We start from the raw sequence: 18,888 nt of genomic DNA, 5'->3' as shown, positions 1-18,888 counted from the left end.
GGTGGCCTATTAAGTTTCACATCAGAGGGTCCCCCTTGGCTTCAGCCTTTGTGTTGGGTCCCAAACAAGGAGCACCACTGGAATGAGGCAGTATGCTGGCTACACTTCTCTGCATAGCGCAGCTAGCTCTCTCTTTCTCTCTCTCGGGCATTCTGGTGACTGCTTCATCCTGTTACTCCTTTAGGCCCAGGTTTGATAATTGCACCTCACTGTTCCTATCTCTAAAATGTCATATGGTTTCATGTACTATTTATTTACAATTCTAAAAACACCTCAAAGACATCCTATATTTCTTGGCTTAATTGAGTTCAGGAAAAGGAAGTATTTGTATGAGGAAACAACTTGAATCAGTGAAGCTGGTGGATAGTTCTGAAGAAAGGGAAATTAATGTCTCCTCCAAATGCAAATCTTTGCCGTGCATTTATACTATATAATTGTGATAAGGAGATGTTGAACACACAGTCAAAATTATTCTACACAAGGTGATTATGGGGCCATTCTTCATTTATTCAATGGTCCGGAAAAGATGTTGAGAAATAGGGCTATGCTTAAGCATCTCAGACACGTTTTCAGAATTTGGGAGTTTACTAAAAACCTAGAAAATATTATGCATTGAATTGAATTAACTTGCTGTTACATACACGGTAATTAATTGGGTTTGTTATGTTTGACATCGGGAAGACTTTCTGAGACTGCATAACAGAAAATCTTGAATTTTTAACTGAATGCCCATTAAATGGTCTAACACTGAAATACAGCTTGACAAATGTGTATCACTTATATACGATATTTCTTCTTTTGAGTCTGAGGAATCAGAACATGGTTTTTAGTCTGGTTATCTTTATACTTTTGTTATAGAAAATAAAAAAAACACAGTACTCTCATGCATATTCATAGCACTGTTGTTGCTCAGTCAATGAGTGAAAATTTAACTTCCCATCTCCTCCTTCTTAGACCAAATTCAGCTGCATTTTCTTTTGAAAATGGGACTTCAGTGGAAACAAAATGATTTTCTTCTGCTATATATCAAGATGAGGGCTGATACTCTGTCCAGAGCTAAAATAAATAGTACTGATTTGCTGTAATGCCTATAACTTTACACATTTTTCAAATTTTCTTTCTTCTGTAAGATGGATATAGAGAACATGTCTATCTTGATGATACTGCTCTCTAAATGTAAACGTCCTTGGTAGGTATTGTCCCTGCATACCAACCTGCAAAAAAAGGTCTTCCCTTGTCTGGAATCTTCTTTCCCCTCCCACCACTGCGTAACTGGCTCCAGCGTCTCAGCCTGGCCAAACCAATGCTGTGTCTCTGCAGACAGAACTTGTCACTTGCTCCTTGGCCTCTGTATCTGCCACATACTTCCACCGCAGTGTGAACTGTACTTTTTATATGCCCATTTTGATACTATACCCTAAGCTCATTTGTGGGACTAAACTTTGTCTTTGATTGTTAGCAAACCCCTCAGAAACTAATTAGTAGACAACAGTGCTGAACCAGTCAACAGTATTCTAATTCTAATTTATTTATGGAGAGAGTAGAATGAAATAACTTTTACTAGGGTTGTGAGATCCAGGCAATTGGATCCAGGCAACTGGAGTACAGTTCTCTTCTAAAATGTAAGCGAGAGGAAAGATACTGGTCATATCTTCACTATGATTATATCCGAAGACAGCTCTTTGTTCATTAAGTACCAGTAAATATTTGTTCACTAAATTAAGAAAATAAACCAAACCAAACAAACATTCCTTATCATATATCATGCTTCGTCCAGTAAAAGCCATCAAAGTTTTCACTAAAAAACTCGCAAATTTTAGCCATTTTCTGACTTATTCTTTCTTTTAAGCTTACGAACATGTCCCAGGAGCAGGTTCACTTTTCTGTCAATGCATTTCCCATTTTACAATGCATCGGAAAGAAAAGGAAAGAAATGTGTGCATATGTGTGTGTGGCGTCTGTGAATATGTAGTTTATCAGGAAGGAAAAGCTCACCTTCCTGGATCACCCTGAGGTCACTCCTAGTCCTCTGCAGCAGCTAAGATGACATCTGTCTCACTGAAGTAAAGGAGCAGGCCAGGTTGTGCCGGAACCTTCTTGCAGGTCTTCCCTCCTGAAGACTCTGCTCTCTCTGCATCACAGTCTCCTAGACGTCCTGTGGCCCTTCCAGCCACCAAGCTGCCTTTTTTCTTCCATCTAAATACTTCCTTGGTGCAGGCTTGAAGGTTGGAAGGCTGGGAGCCAGGCAGAGTTTGTTCTTGAATTTATGAACTGTGAGTGTGAGGAACTTAACCGCTGCAGTTCTTCCAGTTGACATTACAGATAGGAGCAGAATAGTAATCCTTTCTATCATCCTACAGTCCATAAAATGAATACCTTTTAATGGTGTGGGTATAATTAAAGGAAATATTAAGTTAATTGGACAGACACTGATGTAAGGTCTTAGCAGTAACCGACTGTGGCTCAGTGCATTGCTTTAACATTCACAGGTCATATTTCAAACGACTGTTGCAGAGAGAAGTCCCAAATATATGCTTGGCAAATGTGATTTTTTTTAAAGCTTATATCTTCACTGGACCTTAACAATTACATTAAAAATGCTATTTGGAGCCTCCCTATCATTTTCCGTCTAGCCTCATTGAAAAATGTTTGCTTTTTTACAAGGTTGCTACACTCAGAACCAGGACCAAGGGTTATGGCTACTAAATTCCAAGTTGTCTTTTATGTACTTGCTTCAAAGCAGGCTTATATTTTCTTAGTATCTTTTACTAGCATATCAGTCACTAATAAAATAGAAGAGGATAATCCTGACCAAATTCATAGTCATCTTTATGGCACATCTGATCATTCTCTTTATAGACAAAGGCTAATATTCATTTAACATAATCTCTTGAAACTCTTTTTTTAAAAAAAGAATTGTTGAGGTCTTTATCTTTTCTTCCTAAGTGTCTGGACCGGCTATAATAGACAGCACAAATTCCCTTTCCAGTGACCGCTGTGTTCATGCTTCTCATTTTATTTTATTCATTCTGTTTTATGGATTTTGCAAAGCTGACTTTCAGTTAACCTTATGGCCCCTGAGGCTAAACTTTTGATTTAAAATTATTTGAAGCTTTGGGCTCTCTGGCTTGCGGGGTGCATATAGATCCAGCTGAGGCTTCAGGTGACTCAGAGATGGAAGGAGCAGCTGTGGGTGAGGCCAGCGCCCAGCTGCTGGTCCTGCACTTGCAAGTAGCACTGGGTGGCTGGCAGTTACAGTGGCCCCTGAAGCTTGGTCATGGGACCAGGGGATTCCTCTTTCCAGGCCATGTGACTGATGATGCAGATGAAATTCCAATAGCATGCTGCCCATTTCAACCACTCCAGCACTGGGCTAAGCCATTCACTGGAGCCCTCATGTTTAGCCAAGCTTTTCTCTGTCCACCCCTCCTCCTCTTGGTGTGGACAATAGATTCATGTATTCAGGCAGCATGCCTCGCCAGCTCACCACTCCCTCCCCCTTCTAGATACTTGCTTCCTTCATTTCCCTCAATCCACTGGGCTTCTTGGGGCTTCCCTTCCAGACTTTGCATCCTTCGTCAGACATTCAGTGCCATCCTCACCAACACCATAGACTTCCTTACCCCTTAATCTTCAGTTGTGAACACTGTGCCCGTTCTGGAAGACTACTCCACATTACCTGCCAATCAATCTTCTCTGCCGTTGCAGCAAGCTTACGAGGCTCGGAAAAGTTCCAGACTTACATGGACTGATTGGACCCTATTTCTCTGTTTCCTCCCTCATTAAGTACTGTAATCTGCTCCGAACTTGCCCTGAAATCTGTATCTCTAGGGACTCCCTTTATTCTGAGCTCTATCCTTGCTACTGAATAAATTGATGATTTTTTTGTCACTTCCAACTCAACCTCATGTGCAAAGTTCAAGTTTATCTTCCTATTTTAAATAATTTTGTATTTTGTTCCTCTTCCTTTTTATTCTCCCTACCAGTGCTCTAGGTCAAGAGTATTCATGAAAATGCCAGACATGTCTTCTTGAAATACTACTTTGATAAATGACTGCCCAAAGTCAAACTCTTTGGTGTAATGTTTAAGGAAATAAAGAACTACTTATACTAATTCAAATATACATTTTCAGGTCTTCACTTTTCCTCTAAATTCTCAGCTCTCGTAAGACCAATAATCTCCCAAAGCCACCAATAAATTGTCATAAGGTCCCACTCACACCACGGCTAGCCTTCCCTTTGCCTCTCTTATTCCAATCTATTATTCACAGTCTATGATTACTTTCTAGATAATATGGACTACCAACTTCATTTAATACCTAATTGACCCAATCACACTGCCTAGTATAGTTCCTTATTAGGTCTAGAGGCCTGAATTGTGTTATTATTATGTTAATTATTTTGTAACTTCCTGGTTATTGCTTTAAAGTTTATGCCCAAGGAAGTCTTTATTCTCTGCCTTAGTTTTCTGACACATGAAATGAGAAAGTGTATTTTTCTACTAATAGATCTTCATAGGGATTTTATAGGTCAATTAAAGCATTCTGAAAAGCTTCTTGAATGAAGATTAATGACGACATGTATTTATATGTCTGACTGCCAGTTTTGCTTTTCTTATTACTATTATTTATATGGAACTATTTTTGAGAAATTTATTTCTCAGCTTTAAAAAACAATTGTGAAGTGAGAGATCAAATTGTGACCAGTGGCCACTGTAGTGCAGATGGAGTAAAAGAAATCAACCCACGTTGTGTGAGTCTTTCCCACGCTTGTGTTTATGTACATTTCTTAAATATAGTAAAGAAGAAAGAAGAATGAAAAGGTAAGGAAAGAAAGAGAAAAAAAGGAAGCAAAGGAAAGGAAAGGAATTCTATAAAGCAAATCCATTAATAAATTCACGAAGCTCATTTACTCAAACTTTGGCTTATGCTAGCATACTTCATAATAGAATCATACATGCCCCAGAAACTTAATTGCATCTCTAGTCCTAGAAGGCAGTGCATACAGTTGGTGTTATCTGTCCTTCTAACCTGGCCTTGAGAGGAAGAGTAACTTGCAGCCAAGTTACAACATACTGTTTTTAAAATCCTTTATGTTTCTCCACAAGATGAAGATCTTTTCTAACAAATAGAAAAGATAAAATAAATAAATCTTTCTGCCAATGAATTTTCTTCATCTGGTAACTAATGAAGGAATTCAACAATTTCCATGAATTGGAAAGTTCTTGAGAGACACAAAATGAGATATAAATTTCAAATTGAAGGCCTATAGATAGAATTATTAGTTTGAACAAAAACAGTTTCACTTTTCCAAGTTCCTTCTATTCCACCTTGTGCTGATTTTGCTAACGGGTGGCAGTGTGTCACTGCTTAATCCTTTTTGCTTCTCTGGTCCTTTCTGGAGGTAAAATTCTATGATTCTATTAATAGCAGTTCTGAGCCTGGCTGGGTAAGCGACACTGATAAGAATCTGATAAAGGTTACAAACTGTCTTCTCGGTAAAAAGCACAATTTCCTAAAAGATATGTATATATAATTATGTTTGTATAATTATTTTAATCATATAAAATTATATATGCATAATTTTACATAATTAATATGTGATTATATATAAAAATATGTATATATTTATATTTTTAAGCTGCCCAGTGTCCAACTCACTGTGTGCGTTTCATGGCGATCAGTCTTCACCCCCAGCATGGAAGCTGGAACTGCAGAGGCCCGCTTGCCCTCTGCAAGCCATACAGAGAGAATACCGGCACACACCGCCAATAGAATCACCCTGCTTAGCCCTGGGATTTGGAATCTAGAGCCAGTGTCCCCAAGAGATAGGCACAGCTTAGCATTTATTCTGTAGGCACAGTGGGAGCAGCCCCAACGCTCTGAGCCAGCGACAGCTGTTTCCAGGGGCGAAAGGCTGTGTCTGCCAGGGGTGTAGCAGCAGGGTCTTAATCAGTTCCTTCCTGTGGTGTGATTTTCACTGTTGTTTTGGGTCCCTAGCCTCCCTTGGTTTTATAAAACTGGCTTCTAAGTCATACCATATATTTCTAGTAAATTTAGGGAACTCTCCAATATACTAGTAAATTCCTTTCCTACATGAGTTCACCAGAATTGGTTTCTGCTTTTTGCAAATAGGAACCCAAACAGCCGTAAAGGTAAGGAACAGCAATCCGCCTATAATTTCAGTGTCCTGCTGAGCTCCTAAGCCCACCCATGGGCTCTCCCTCCCTCTCTCACGCCGGTGGTATTGGTGGCTTTGGGGGCTCTGAGAGCAGGAGGGTGCTGACAAAGTCTGGTTTAGGATGCCTGCTGTAAAGGGATCCAATTAATTGTCAAAACATTTAGGGGTCTGGAAACGTCCATTTTCTTATTGTATTACTACAAGGTGAAAAGTCATGAGTTTGTGCATATCCATTCTAGAAAGTCAAATTTATTTAAAAAGCATGAACTTTTAATTCCAATTATTTACTTGCAAGGTTGCTCTGTTTCTCTTACTTTTGAACTGATGAACACAACAAATCACTACAAAGTGACTCAAGTAGGGGCCCTCATAAACTCATCTTCTGTAGCTTGCACTGAAAGGTTTTATTAACGAGAGAAATAAAGCAAAAGGGTTTACACATGGGCTATCAATGGGCCCACATTGGTCTGAACAAGCAATTCTTCCATATTGAGAACTTGCATAAAGAATTTCAGGGCAGAAATACAGAGTGCTTTACTACCTGAGTGTCTTCCACAAACACAAGTTATAAAAATCAACTTCAGAGTGTTTACCCAGCAACAGATGGCCTGCAGATGAATGTCCGCTTTGCCAAATAATGAGCCCCTGGTACATAGTTGAGTGGCCAGTTATACACAAATGCTGTGTAGATTTCATTGAAATATCAGTGGCTGACACTTAGGCTATGGGGCTGAATGGTCAAGCAGTGCAATGGTGTGTGTGTGAGAGAGGAAACTGTTTTCCTCCAAGGTCAGCAAGGTCGTTCGTTGAGCTCATCAAGTTCCCTTAGTAGGACTTATAACATCCTTCGTGAGGCAGTCATTATTCCTAACATTTTAAACAGAAAGAAACTGGGAAGTATGTGGTGTCAAGTCAGTAAGCCAGCTGGGCAGAGGACGTGCCTTTCAGGAAACAGGGATAGAAGAAACCCAAATCTCAGTTTTCTGGAACTCTTTCATGCTTTTTCTTGTTTTGATCATGCAATCTCTTTCTAGACGGTCCCCAAAGAGTTCAAAAGTGGGTTTTTCTTTTCTCCTTTTAGAAGCCAATTTCCTTTGAGACATAGAGACAAAATGTTCGTCTGCTGTGGTTGCTCGTGTATGAAGATCTATTGTTCTCCCTCCCTTGTGTCGCCGCGAACCACGACACCATCTCCACTGTGTTGACTGGACTCTGCCTGCCGCCAGCAAGGCAACATCTGCAGAGGCAGAAGAGGACACTTCTTGTAGGAGCCTTAGAATTCTTCATTCTGGACAGAATTTGTCTTTACTATTTATGGAAGGCTCCAAAGTAGAGTCTGTTCCCCAGGCAGGAATATGTATGGCAGAAAAGACCTTTCCGCCCGGGCTGGGGAGGAAAGATCACCTCCATGATGGAGGATTCTCCATGAGAATTGAGTCTTTGTCTGCTCTGCTGTCAGGGGAGTTGTTTATGGCCATTTGCACTTTTTGTATAGTGAGGACACCTGTTTGTTAATAACTGAACTGAAAGCATTACAACACAGGACATTAAAAAATAACATGGGAATACGTTGCACATCCCATATATACACAGATAGAGCTTTGCTCTTGGTAGCTTAACGAGCCATAGCTACATATTTCTTTAAGCAGCTAAATTGACTTGCAGATTTTCTAGTATTTATTGCATTTCATTTTAATAAGCAGTTGTTATAGTTGAATAACTAATTACCTTATAGCAGGTGTAACAAATATCATGGGGGTGTCATCAATTAAAGTGTTTTATCACCACTTTTCCTGTGTCACAAGGTAATAATCAAAGACAGAGCTTTACAGAAATGAAATGAGTTCCATTAGTGAAACAAATTGAGATTTCATTTCCAGTGTGACTCAATATGCTTGATTGCTGTGTGAATAAACTTGCACCGGCTAGAAACAATAACTCTATTGAAGTGATTTGTGTTGATGAGTGACTAAAAAGAAAAAGGTCATCTGAGTCCACTCAGGGACCTTGTCATTCTGGGAGGAGGCTAGCATTTGGAATCTTTTTCTCCTTTAGCTAGTTGGCGCACTATAGAGAGAAGGCACATGCTTTGTTCCGTCTGAATTTATGACTGTAGGATGTTTGTGACAGAGGATGTGACTGAGAAATTAAGATCAGCTAAAAATAGAAAACATCTCACACATCTATGGGTTTAATATGGAGGTAATATTTAAAATTAAAGATTAAAGTTGGAATTGGAATGGATATTGATAAATATAACTGTTGATGTAAAATATCACAAGTAAAAGTAACCAAATAATCAAAGGACCTAACACTCAAGTTACCAACCTCTTTGTGATGCATACACACAAAAATTTACATATATTAAATACATATTTTTTCTTTATAAGCAGTTGGCGGAATCATGGAATATTACAAATATTAAAACTTACAGGGGGCTTTAAAATCAATCACATTATTTATCCCTCTATTTTTGTAATTAAAATATGAGGCCAGAGTGTTGAGTTGATTTGCCCAATTTTCATAGTTAATAGCCAGGGATAACACTTCCTTAAAGTATAATAATGATATTTGCACATAAATAATAATATTTCTGTTTCTCTACCTTAAAACTTCATATTTAACTTTAATTCAGTCTGAAAATTAAGAATTTTAGTTTGGCTTCAAATTTAATCTTCTTATTCTCCAATAAAAAATAGACAGTATCTGCATCACCATGTAAGGTAAAAGTTACTCTAAATGCCTCTTGACGGTCATCTGCTTGTTGGTATAAATATTCTGACCCTCATTATCTTCTTGCAGGTCAAAATGTGATGATGCGACATCGACACCCAACTCTGCTTACCTCTGCGTCCCCATCCGATCCCCAGGCAGGACCTCAGGCTGGGTCCTTTCTCCAGCGATTTGAGGAATCCCCAAAGTGGCAATGGCTTCCTCAGGAGTACAGCTGCTAATGTTCTCTTATTCCAGATTCTTCTTGGAGGTCTGCTGGCTCTAAGCCCTAAGATGCTGCTGTTCATATTCGGTGGAAAAGTAGGGAGACGACCTGTGACTTTTCCCTGTGTGGTTAGCTGGGCCTCAACACGGTTGGAGCTTCTTACGCTCAGAGCCTCCCAACGCTTTCACACACCGTTACCGAATCCCTGAGATGCGGCATTCAGACGCCACCCAGTACCTTCCGTTCCTCTGCTCTTTCTTTTTCCTCCCTCCAAGTCTCCTGAAGTCTCTCCCTTTTTCAGAAAATAATGTAAGGTCAATGGATACTTGCAGGGGAGGAGAGTATTGTTCATCTGCCACCTGTGAAAAAGCATTCCTGTTCCTCCTATCTTCACCCAGCCTACATAACCTTTTAGGACTATTTTGAGATGCATTTTACTTTCTGAAAACTGGCACAAAAGGTTGATCATCATAACTCTAAGTAATAGCTTCTATTCTTAAGGATGGTGAATGTTTGCATGGTTTGGCCAAAATATTGAGTCTCCATTAAGAAATGCTTTCTCTAGTTATTCCAATAAAAACCCATCTGTGAAGCAACACAGGAAAGGATAGCTTTATTCTAGGCTGCGCGTCTAAAGCCTCCCTTTCTATAAATTCCAAATGGACCTCAAGGCTTTTTCTGGGCCAGTGACACGGAAAATGATAGTTGGCAGTTGATGGTCATTAAAAAGCATTCCTGGAATGCTGTTATAGCACTGGGTGGCCATTACTGTCATGTTGTGAGAGAAAAAGGTAGAATCATAGTATTTTAAAAATGGAAGGGAACTTAGAAATAATTTTGTTCAACTCCCTTGTCTTATAGATAAAAGTAGTCATGTAACTATTTGTCATTTTATACCCAATTTAGAGGCTTGCAATATCCTTCTATAACATGAAAACATGCAATCAAATCAGGCACTACTACTTGCTGAGATGCTTTATTTGAACATCACATGTCTCTCCCATTTAACCATGGCATTGGTATATGCAGCGGTAATTCCTACCCTTGATAAACAACAATCCCAGGTGCACTTTAGACTCTATTCATGAAATTATTGAAATGACCTCAAAAATAATTCACATTTTAGTAAAGAATTTCACAAAATACTCTCACCATAAGGGAATATTTTGCAATAAAATAATATTAGGTAGATATAGCTGCTCTCAAAATAGCAGGAGTCTTAGAGAACTGATAAAATTAGTTGAAGGCTGAAAACATCTTGAATGGGCAAGGAAGAGGGGATCAAATATAAAAGAATTTATATTTCCTTGGGTAAAAGGCAATAACATTTAAATTTCTGAAAATTCTATCAGAGTGTTCAACTTCATTTTCAATTCAACTGATTGCCTTGTTTCCCTGAATCATGTTAAACCAGCCTTGGGTCTCCACAGCTTCCTGGTGAGTTTCCAATTCCTTCCCCTTCCTAAGAGCCATCTGTGGCATGTAAGTTTCCAATGAATCTGACATAAATATTTACATGTGAGTTCATCTTGAGGCGGGACTGTGCCTAATAAATCCCTGGAATTCTGTACCACCCAACACATAGTTGCTAATTTTATTTTTCTCACGGTATCTCTCTAGCTGGAGCTAGCACACTAATTTTTTCTGATTAGTTAAAACTTTTTAAAAGGATGATAAAAGCATTGGTGGTCATTGCGAGCCCTGGATTGTAGGAGCTCTTTCCTTAGGGGTTGAAAAATCTCTACCTAAACACATAAAGTGGTCATATGAATTGGAAATATTTATACAATATTCTTCCCATGAGTCAAATTCAAATGATGACGGAGATCCACTGGCGTGATTTTATTGACATAGTTTATGTAAGGGCCATCAAGGTACTATTGACTAGAGGCAAATTGGTTGTAATTCACTGAAGAATGTTGTGGTGCCTGAGTTCATTGTCTTCTGAGGTTGACTTATAAAATCAAAACAGAATCCTCCTGGACATACTTAAAAATGCATTCAAGCAGGCATTTTGCCAAATCCCATTGAGACCATATTAAATAGAAAGATATTCTAAACATGCATTTTGATGAATGGCGTGTAGGTAATGCTCTCGTTCAATCCACAGAGCCTAGTATACAATAAAAGTATTGAGTAACAGAGGATTTATTATAGTGAGATGTAGTTAATTTTTTGTACATTGAATATTTATTTGCATCGGTGTATTCTTTATTTCAATTTTACACACTTCTTTTTTCTGATTATGAAATTAATACATGTTCATTGGAGAAAATTATAAAAATCCAAAAGAAAAGCTAAGGAAAAAAGAAAAAAAAAATTAACCCACTTCTGAAAAATAGCCACTATTTGTATTTTGGCATAAATCTTTTTAGATAAAATAGGCATATATATATATATATATATATATACATACTTATTTTTAAATTTATTGTATTTATCTTTATATAGATCTAATTTTATTTAAAGTTTTTATATTTATTATTGCCAGATTAAAATAAAATAGTACATATTGTTTTATAATTTAGCATTTTTTAATTTTGTGCACCTAATGGAAGTATAAATTATATGTAAGCAATTTATTAATAATTTATTTCTCTAGCTCTCTATAATGGTATATTTATTTAGTTTACTTTTTTGGTTGCTGTTAGGATTGACTCTTTGATGAACATTTGTGTACTTAAATCTTATTAAATCTAATTAATTGTTAGTTATATGAAATTTAAACATAGCATGATATGACTACATCGTGTGTTAAATTCCTAGAAGCGGATATTTGGATAAAAGGATGGAGGAGTGTCAAATGCTCTTGCTATATCCTGTCAAATTATTCTCCATAAAATTTGTTCCAATGTTACTCACATTATCAATTTAGGATAGTCTGTTTCCTGTACCTTAATCAATTTTATGAATCTTAGTAATTTACAATTTTATAATCTACATATTTCTATGACAGTATTTGCTAATGATATTATAACGTGTACATCTTATTTTAATAAGCTTTCAATTTTCCCAAAGTAGTGTTTGCGTTAACAATTTATAGGGAATTGTGGTCAGCAGAAATTGAGGTAGTTCACCTGGCTTTCTCCTGTCATACTACCTGCCTTTAGAGTCTTGCCCACACCGTGATTTTGGTTATCTCTCGGCCTTCGAGACTTCTCTGCTCCTCGGGCTCAGGTTCCTCCTTCTTGGCCCAACTTCATTCTGCTCACTGTCGAAGGCATCTTTCCTGGTCCTCCCTGGGGTGGGTCATGTTCCCCTTCTTCAGGTTCTTAAACACTGGGTTAAAGTTCTAAAATAATATCCTTCCATCTACCAGAAATTATATACCTGTTCAATTGACTGTGCTCTTGATTAGACTGTGAAACCTCCAAGGCCACAATCCTTTATCTGAATGTGATGGAAAAGTACCCAGCACACGCCAGGCTCTCTCTCTCGGTGAATGCTGGCTCAGTCCCTCTTGCATCATGTGATTTTTTTTTTTTTTAAGTCACTTTGTAGATTAGGGGATCTTTTCCAATCTAGCACTCAAGAATCTTTGTGATTTTTTTAAAGACTATTTCTTGAAATCAGTTGTAGTTTATTAGTAGATTTCTAATAAGCTTAAATGAATTTGGCTTATTTCCTACACAGTGTTGGTTTAGAGTAAGAGCCTTTGTCAAGACATAAAAATAAACATTTCCTACCCCAAAATATATGTATAATTAATATTTTATCACTCTTGTCTTGTCAATTACTCCAAAGATGTTATTTAAAGATATTCCTAAAACATTATTTCTAATTGGATAATCTCAACGAACTTCAATAAGGCTGACATACTGACACGAAAAGAGGCCAACAAAAAACCTGTTAAGGAAAAAAGGCAAGAGATAGAACAACGTATATGATAAAGTCCCATTTTCTATATTGAAAAATATTAGAGAGCATATGGAAAAATATTAGCAGTGTTTACCTCTGAGAAAATTCACAAATGGAGCATGTGAATTTTTTATAAGCAGTCTTCATTTTGTAATAAATAAGTAAACAACTCTAGCTTATAGTTGCTCTGTTAGAACGCAACAATCCATGATATATTCAGATTGGGTCCTATGACTTTTAAGAATTATTTACAAATTTAATTCACTCAAGTGAAGAGAACTGTGAATAAATGTAAAGATTACAAGAGAAAAAAGGTACAGCTAAATTATTAACAAGTAAAACACAAGTTCTGGGTGAAAAGGTATAGGAGCTTAGAATGTTTATTACTGTAAGTAGGATATATGGATATGATCTAACAACAAATATTTATTGAGTGGCGACTATGTATAATGCCCCAGTGGGATGGTATTGGGCAGAAATCCTAGGTTCGTGGAGAAGTGGACAAGATGCATATAATTGGGTCTCAGGATTTGTCCGTGAACTGGAAGTTAGACTGCTAGATGCACACTGGGAACAGTAGTTGGTCTACATGTGAGCAGAGATGATGTTTAAAATATGTAACACCCAGTACAGTGCAGAAATGAACCAATCCAAAGGGACACCGGCTGTAGTACTGAGGGACGCATTTGTGGCAGACTTAACCCTTTGGTTGCTGCATAGAAGTTAGCCGGGGTGAGGGGAGGGTCACAGACAGAGGCCTGGGTTGGAGGAAGCTTAGTGACTAGGAGCTAACTCCTCACAGCAACTCTAGGAGTCAGGGACTGTTGTTCAGGGTCAGGGTTTAATACTTACTATCATTATTTTTTCATAGTCTAAAAAATGTTAGTCATGAGATAGTTTATTTATGACATATGCATTAAATTAAAGGACTATATATTTTAAATAAAAACATTTATAGATTTCAGTCGTTTAACTTGCTGTTTTCCCCTCAGGTCTCTTTGTCACTCTTCTGTCCAGTCATGTAGATCTCTTTGAGACCGTTCTTTAGAGCACTTTCACACCAAATGAAATGGCCCAAGGAGATGTCTTTCATCTCAGCTCCCTTGGCACCGGAATCATGTCCTTTTTTTCTGAAGCTAATATTATTTCCAGAAGTTGGTATTTCTTTAGATAATAAAGTACCCAAGGTAACTCCAACAACATGGCAAGTTTAGAGATGTCCTCTGGGGCTATAAATGAGTTTTGTTATTATAACTTTTAACTTTAAGAACATCTGACATTTTTAGTCACTTTAAAACACCAAAATATGTAAAATTAACAATGCATGTGTTTGTGAGGAAGCTACAGTCCATAGTGGGTCTTTCATAATAACACCTTACTTTATGCATAGCAATTCACGAGGCACTTCGGATGTAATATTTCATCTACTTATTGCAACAGTCTTTTGAAGAAGGTAAAATAATTCGCATGTTATAAACAAGGAAATAGGCTGAGAGAAATAAAACTGCTTGCCTTAACTACACTGCTTACAAGTAGCATAATCAGAGCCAAAATTGTGATTTTTTATTATAAATCCTCTGTTTTTTCTGTTATATTCTACTGCTGTATGAAGTTTTTTCTAAAAGTTTCAGTTGACTACAAATAATAGTTATAGTTAATTTGATTTTAAAAGACAAAATGTTTGAAAGGCCTTTATCAATTTTTAAAATACTAACATATTTTGTCTTTTGAATGTACAAAAGACTCCTAATTATATAAATATTGATTAGTTAAGTTCCATAATATTGAATCATAATCTTCATTGACAAAAATGTATGAACACATTCTAATTCTCTTATTCTGCATCTCATTTTCATCAGGAAACCTGAAATGTGTCATGTGGTCCAAATTCCTTGATGTATTTGATAGCCCATTGGGTTTTGTATATCCAATAACCGCAACCATCCTTTGCTCTACAGAAGCAGCTGCCTTATGAATTATAGATTTTTGCATAACAGAAGTCAATGGCCACATATTCATTTAGATTTTAATAATTCAGGACTAATCAACTACAGATAGGGTAGGACACATCCACCTTACATGGCAATATGGGAAAAAGATAGACAAACAGAGTTAACTTGGTTTACTCTGTGGAATATTTTAAGCAAGGGTTGAAATGAGAGTCTACCAATTTTGATAATTGGTATAGACACTGTAATTCCAAGGGAAATTCAGGTTAGAATGACGAGTGAAGGATTTGTCTATTATATCTCTATAGTCTCTTTTGTAGTATAAGACTCATATTATGTATATCTGAAGAATTTAACTTCTCTAGTAGAGTATAACATATTTTAGACCATAGACATCCTTACCTGGTGGTTGTGCTGGGCTGTGAATATGCACCTCCAAGGATGCCCATGTTCTAATCCCAGGAACCTGTGACTCTTTCGTGGCAAAGGGGACTTTGCAGATGTCACAAAATTGAGGATCTCAATATGAGGAGATTACCTGTATTATCCTGATTGGCCCTAAATGCAGTCACAAGAGTCCTCATAAAAGAGAGGGAGAGAGAGATGTGACTACAGAAGAAGAAGGAAACATGATGACAGAAGCCATCTGCTATGCTGAAGGCCTTGAAGATGGAGAAGGGGCCACTTGCCAAGGAGTGTAGGTGGCTTCTACAAGTGGGAAGGCAGACGAGCGGACTATCTCCTAAAGCCTCCAGAAGGAAGCAGCTCTGCTGATACCTTTTGCCTTCAGCCTTGTGAGACTGGTTTAACACTTTCGCCCTCTAGAACTTCAACACAATAAATTCACACTGTTTTAAGCTACTAAGTCTATAGCAGTTTATTACAGCAGTAATAGGAAACTGAGATGTACAGTGGTAGAGCCCATGCTGGACTTAGCTCCCTTCTCTCCTGATAAACTCCCTATGCTTGGTACCTCTTTGGGGTTTGCATGTGATGCATTTGCATTTGGACACCACAATCCCATAATTGTGAGAGGTAGTACAGGTCCTGGGCCTTGCTGGAAATCTCACTCAATTAAAACAACAATGAGATACTACTATGCACCAATTAGAATGGTTAAAATTCAAAACTATGACAATAAATACTGGCAAAGACATGGAGCAACAGGAGCTCACATTCATTGCTGGTGGGAATGCAAAATGGTACAGCCATTATGGAAGATAATTTGGCAGTTTCTTACAAAACTAAACATACTCTTACCATATGATCTAGCAATCACCTTCCTCAGTATTTACTCAAATGAGTCAAATCATACATCCACAAAAAAATCCCGGCACATAGATGTTTATCACAGCTTTATTCACAATTGCTCAAAGTTGGAAGGAACCAAGATATTTTTCTGTAGGTCAGTGGACAAATAAAATGTGGTATACTGGAATGTCATTCAGTGTCCCGACCCGCGGGAACTTCTGTTACTCGCGGGGGCGAGGGGGACCGTGCCTGAAAGAGATGAGCGAGAGAAAGAAACGAGACCAAGCGAATGATTGTCAAGGTCTACTTTACTTAGATTCTTAGTAGGTTTTATAAGCATACAAAAACAAGGAAGTAGAAACAAAAAAATAGAGTGTTGACGATGAGGCTTGGGTCTGGTTAATCAGCCCCAATCAGTGTCTTATCAGTATCCTGTTTTTGACTGGTTACTCATCTCCAACCTGGCAGGTGGTCGGGAACAATTGCAGTCAGCACACCCTGGACCATCCCGTGGTCAGCACGTCATGGACTGCATTCTTCTCGGAGCTATAGCTGGAATTTTCCAGGGCGAAGTCCGTGCGTAGGACGAGTCATAGGGGAGTTGAGGGTCTTTGAGGGTCCTTGCCTCTAACAATTCAGCACTAAAAAGAAAGGAGCTAGCAAGCCATGAAAAGACATGGAGAAAACTTAAATGCATATTACATGTAAAAGAAGCCAATCTGAAAGGCTGTATACTGTATGATTCCAACTATATGACCTCCTGGAAAAGGCAAAACTATGGAGATAGTGAAAAGATAATGGTTGCTAGGGGAGAGCAGGGAGGGAGGGATGAATAGGCAGAAATCAGGATTTTTAAGGCAATGAAACTATTCTATGTGATAGTACAACGGTGCATACATGTTGTTCTATATTTGTCAAAACCTAGAGAATATACAACACCGAGAGTGAGCCCCAACATAAAGTTTGGGATCCAGGTGATAGGGACGTGTCACAGTAGGATCATCAGTGCAACAAACGCCCCACTCTGGTGAGGGATGCTGATCTGGGGGAGGCTGTGGGGGTGGGGTGGGGGTGTATATGGGAAATCTCTTCACTTTCTGCTCAATTTTGCCATAAGCCTAAATTTTCTCTTTAAAAAAGTTTATTTGCTGATATATATGTGTATATATATATATTTATATATATAAATATTTATATATATTTATATATATAAAATATAAATATATATAATATATATAAAATATAAATATATATAAAATATATATATAAAATATATTTATATATATAAAATATATATATTATATATAATATATTATATATTTTTATATATATATATATATATATTTTTTTTTTTTTTTAAACTTAGAGCTTCCAGCAGGAGAGGGCAGTCCAGGATCTGTGGGTCTGGTTCTGCCCTAGCAAGCCCGCCCGACTGCGAGAGTCAGACATGTGTGTTCCTATGGGAGTGGGCAGGGGTCAGTCACCCGTCCTCAGGAGGGCGTGACCAGGCTACGTCGAGCTTGGCACCTGGTCTCCCCCTCCCCAGTCACAAATGAGTGCGCACAAGCAGATGGACAGATAACACAAGAAGAGAAGCCACGTTCTCCAGTGGAATAGCCCTACACGTGCAGTAAATTCCTGGGGTCATTTCATCAAAGGAGATAGAAATCCAGAAAGATGAAGCCCAGAAATTGTCCAGGGGAGGAATTTAGCATAATTTAAGAGTGGGTTGTTTGGTCTGATTTTAACAGATAAGAGGTAAGAAGAATAGTTGGTGTAACATGGGGAGTTTGGGAACCTACGCTCTGTGTACCCTGTGCAGCACCCTCAGGCTTTCCAAAAGCAGGTCCCACTGTGAGCCAGCCGGTCACACACAGGCTCAGTCCTATCAGGGTAGAAACACAAATTGTCTCTTTCGGGGGCGGGGCGTGGCTTAGGACTTGGTAAGTTGGTCTATAGAGCAATACATCGAAGTGGCAAGCACTGGCCTCTATTTCTGGATCCTCATCTTCTCACCCCTGGGTGCCCTGGTCTCTGCTCGGTTCACCTGTGGCTCTGCCTCTCTCCCTGCAAGGCTTAGGGGGGGGGGTTAAGGTGACTTCGCTGTGCTCCAGTGAGTTATAGCGATTGTTAAGATGCAGCGTTTTCACCCTTGACTTGGAAAATAGGTTGAGAACAGATTTCACTGACGTAGTACTCCAGCATTGCTTATTTTCGAGTCTTGCAAACATTGTGACCAGCCAGCTCATGAGGCTGGAGGATGCATTCTTTCCTGAAAGGTTGCTTGGCTCTTTGTTCAAAGAAACCTCTGCGAGGGAGTTTTGTGCATCTTCAATATTCGGGACGAAGCGTTTGGATCCCGCCTAGTTGAATTCTTTTCCAACAAGATTCCCAGCCCAGTGGATATAAATGTCTTTTGTGCTCTGCTATTGGTTTGCCAGGTTTGAACCAGAAATGGACACAGAGAGGACATAGTTTAGGATCAAGGTAGATTCTTATTACACTTATGAGAAGGCAAATGCACAGCAAGATTTGGAGCGGCGGTGCCTGCCAGGGGCCCGGGGTCTAGTCCCTGACCGCAGCCGCTGAGCGGCAGGACGTGCTGAGGGAAACCTGGCAGGAGGGCTTCAAAGCGCAAAGTGAGCACTTCAGTTTGATCTGTGCTATGGGAGATGTCACCTAGTGTTCTGCTTTTTCACTCGGTGCTCTGCT

Source organism: Microcebus murinus, chromosome 15 (genome assembly GCF_040939455.1).
Source record: "Microcebus murinus isolate Inina chromosome 15, M.murinus_Inina_mat1.0, whole genome shotgun sequence".
NCBI classification, from domain to species: Eukaryota; Metazoa; Chordata; class Mammalia; order Primates; family Cheirogaleidae; genus Microcebus; species Microcebus murinus.
This window is presented reverse-complemented; position numbering follows the sequence as displayed.